The sequence below is a fragment of the Syzygium oleosum genome, unplaced genomic scaffold (assembly GCF_021117445.2).
Source record: "Syzygium oleosum isolate NSW1041296 unplaced genomic scaffold, Sole_v2.1 Sole_v2.02, whole genome shotgun sequence".
NCBI lineage: Eukaryota > Viridiplantae > Streptophyta > Magnoliopsida > Myrtales > Myrtaceae > Syzygium > Syzygium oleosum.
The window spans coordinates 4174-8432 of NW_026607486.1; the positions used below are offsets into that span (position 1 = coordinate 4174).

Genomic DNA, 4259 nt, shown 5'->3' on the forward strand with positions numbered 1-4259 from the left:
GTATACTGGTCGCATGGATTATTTGCTAATATAAATACTGCAGAGAAGAGAGAGTTATGTTTAGCCCACCATGTGCGAGTGAGAGATGATGGATTTTATGGATATTGGGCCGCCCATGTTGGGCTAACCCAGCCCGTTAATCATGAAAGGGCCTACGAGAGAGAAATAACCGCCAATGCAGTTATTTGTGGGAAACTGCAAAATGAACAAAGTGAGAGGAAGAAATATGATGTGATGTCACCACCAAGAACATGTCACGTTTGATGGTGGTGCGAGTGCAACAACTTGTTCAGTTTCTGGGTTCAAGTGGGGGTTGCGTTAAGCGAATGGGACTACTACAAGTAGTAGTGGCAGTCTCTCTCTCACCACGATGAGTCCTAGCTCACAAAGTGACACCAACAACAACATCAACAACAATGTGGGTGTTGGTGCACCGATTTCTCAGGCACCACCAGTTGGTGACGGTAGCATCGCCAAGAGGGCATCATCTGCGAGCAACAACAGCAGCAAGTGGGTCGCTGTTCCTCGTAAGTCTATTGACACTTTTGGGCAAAGAACCTCTCAGTATCGAGGTGTAACTAGGTAAGCTACAAATGTTTTAAAGAAAGTAGTCTTTTCCATTTTTAGTACTGCTGATGCCAATTTTGCTCTTTTTTCCGCGATAATATTGACTTTTACAATTGCCTTTTAGTTTATTTGCTTTATGCATCTGCATTTTGCATTCCAGTTATTGAATTAATCGAAGACTGGGGTTTTGTTCTTCCGTTTTTGGATTTGTGTAAATGTTTATGCAGATATAGGTGGACGGGGAGATATGAGGCTCATCTGTGGGATAAAAGTTGCAGCAAAAGAAGGGCAAACCAGAAAAGTGGGCAAAGTTAGAGAAAAATTAATAGGAGTAATCATTTCACATTCTTATTATTCTTTTCTTTCCCAAGGTTTCTGCATCTTGAAGAATTTTCTTATGATGATGGCGTTATTAGTGTATTTTTCTTGACCGTGCTTTGCTTGGGGCGGTTCTCACTGAACCGACTTGGCAGTGTATCTCGGTAAATGCTCCGACCCATTGCTCTTATTTTTATGCTTGTCTTTCGTATTTAGAGAAAATTACTAAGATATTTTTTTTCTAAAGGATGATATGACAATTAATTGCCATCGATAATTCATACGAAACATGGGTAACCACGGTCAAGTGTCGTCTCCTTTCTAAAGAGTTTTAGTAAAATACGATTGACGTGCACTTTGATTTCTTATTAGTATTTCATTGATTATGAGGATATGTGGATGTTTATCAGGTGGGTATGATAAGGAAGAAAAGGCAGCGAGGGCTTATGATTTGGCTGCACTGAAGTAATGGGGTCCAACTACCCACATAAACTTCCCGGCCAGTTTTTATTGAATAATCCCTAGGAAAGTACTCCTCTGTATCTGAAAAACAAATAAAAGCAAAAGGTGTTTATTTGCATTAACTATTCTCATTTTGTGAATTGCTCGGTTGAGCACTTACTAGAAGGAACTTGAGGAAATGAAGAACATAACCCGGCAAGACTTTGTTGCCCACTTAAGAAGGTAATAATAGGTTTAGGTTAATCTTACTTTGGCCAAAATAATTAGAAAGATGATTGACCAGTGTGGGTTTATATATAATATTTGCAGTTATTTATTTTAACAGGAAAAGCAGTCGATTTTCAAGAAAAGCATCTGTATACAGAGGAGTGACTGGGTTTGGCGGCGGATTTGATGAAGTGCACGTTATTTACTGCACTTTTCAGGGTGTTCATTTCTTTCTTTTCTTTCTTTTCTTCTTTTTTATAAGTTATCTTTTGCAATAATAGGCAAAACATAAAGGGTGCAATTTTCCATATGACATAAATCAATTGGCGCCATTATTGAAGAGGGTCTCCTCCATCTATCGAACAGTCTTTCTTTCTTTTCTCCTTTCTTCTTATCTGTCAAAAGCTGTCTTTCTTGATTAACAGACACCATGAACATGGACGGTGGCAAGCTAGAATCGGAAGAGTTGCTGGTAACAAGGACTTGTACCTCAGCACATTCAGTTAAGTTCCCACCTTCCTTCCTGATTTTCTTATCTCAACGTGGAATTCTTGTCGAAAAAGCATATAAAGTTACTTGTATGTTCTTTTGATGTTTAGGTTTTTTTTTATGCCAACAAGTGATAAATGCTCTTTGACGAACGTGGTCTTTGCATGTTTAGTTATCTTTTCTAGGAATATATGAAATTATCGCACTCTAATCGCTTTCGATGTTTGGACTGAAAAGGAGATGTAGGTTGCCCTATATGAAATTTGTTTAACAAGTATTCACGAGATGACCGTTAACAAGAGGCTATCTATGCCTACCCACTCAAGAATTAGGAAGTATTATTTGGCTCTATTTGTCTCAAGTTTTAACTGTATCAGATAATCAATATATATGTTAGTTACTACTGGATTTTATATCATGTACATTTTCAATCCGTTTATTCAATTGTTTGAGCTTGGATGCCGAATATGTTCAAGCATGACGAGGATCCGACATGTCGAAAATATGCATGCCTATCCTTTGGATTGAAGATTTTGTATCATACCTAGTACAATCATCCTCAATTATTTACAAGGCACTTTCTTCTTTGTTAATTTAGGTACCCAAGAGGACGCCGGAGAAGCCTATGACATCGCAGCCATCATATTTAGGGGAACGAATGCGGTCACAAACTTCGATATAAGCCTTTACGACATGAAGAGAATTTGCTCGAGCTCCACTCTGATAGCAAGTGATCTCGCTAAACGCTCCCCAAAAGAGGCTACACCGGCCCATCTCGATCACGACTACAACTCGTGCGCCACCTCGCTGTCTCTGCAAGAGCTTCTTGCGATGACCAATGGCGAGACGTCAGAGGATTTTACCAACATGGTGTGGAGCTCCAACATGCCCAAACGTCAAGATCCTCCGACGAACGCAAACACTACCAATGGCGATGCCTTGATCATGGGCTTGAGCAATCATCAAGAATCGTTGAGCGTAGTGGCGAGGCACAAGTGTTCGTACGGAAGCTCCAATGATATCGGATGTGGCGGCGGTGAAGATTACTGTCATGCTTACTTCTCATTGCAGGATCAGAAATACGAAGATGGAACCAATGGGAGTGGTCATAACGGGGCCAATAAGTTGGAAAATTTGAACTTGGTTCATCAAGTTCCAATGTTTGCATTGTGGAATGAGTAAGGGAGGGCTCATGAAAGATTTTAGTACGCAGAAAAAGATTCAAATAAAAAGGACTTGGTGGAAGCCGGAAGGTAGAGAATGTCCAGAAAGGATTTGTTTCTACCAGTAGGTTTGACTTTGAGATAAAGAATTTCATGCTATCTACATAGTTGCATTCACGTGTCTCATATCAAATATCGAATTTGGCCAACAATATACCTTGAGTAGGTGAAATAATAATTTATACCTCGAAATGGGCAATGATTGTGAACATGAATCATAAATGTATGCATCCATAGTGGATTCTCGTGTTTGTCCCGACGATCTTTAAATGAATTTCCTCATAACAACGTACGTGCACTTATCGCCATCACAGGATCGATGACAATTTTTCCTATTCGTGCATGCACAACTACTATATTTATTGGCTTGTACTTGAGTGCAGAAAAAGCTGTGGCCGTTGACCAGATATAACATTTGAAGTGGAGCCGGTATTGCTTGGTCTTTGCTCGTGCTCGTGCTCCTGCGAATTCAAAAACATGTAACAAGGATTATGCATGGGACTGAGTGATGTTTTCGGGAAAAAATGACATTTAACATATTGAAAAAATAGGGCATGCTTCGCCGATTTAAGGAAAATTTTCCACAAAACTGTTTCATCAAATACAAACATAGGCGCCTGTCGTAACGTGGAGTTCGAGATCGAGAGGAGTGGTAATAGTCAGTGTGTACTGCTGTTGCTGAAGATGTGCCTTTGTTGACACCAAAAATAATCCGGTCCTTGACAAGCATGAGCCTGGCACATGGGTAAGAATAAACTCGTGAATGACACATGAATAAGGACAATCACGTGCATATCATATTAGCACCACTACAAGCATGTCGGCTCATCGACAAGCATAGGGATTAACAAATGTCAACCGACATTAGTAATCCTCAATGGCACGTGTCCAGCTGTTGAAATACGATGATGGATGGTTGGTAGTCGTTGATATGAACATCGACGACGAATAACTATTGAAGGGACGTTAAAGTGCCATTTTGAAACTCAAAAT

At 40.0% G+C, this 4259-nt stretch overlaps 1 pseudogene; it reads left to right on the forward strand.

Moving 5' to 3' along the window:
- The first annotated feature begins 244 nt into the window (after nucleotides 1–244).
- LOC115662800 (AP2-like ethylene-responsive transcription factor AIL1) lies at nucleotides 245–3225 on the forward strand (annotated as a pseudogene).
- The last annotated feature ends 1034 nt before the right edge of the window (nucleotides 3226–4259 follow it).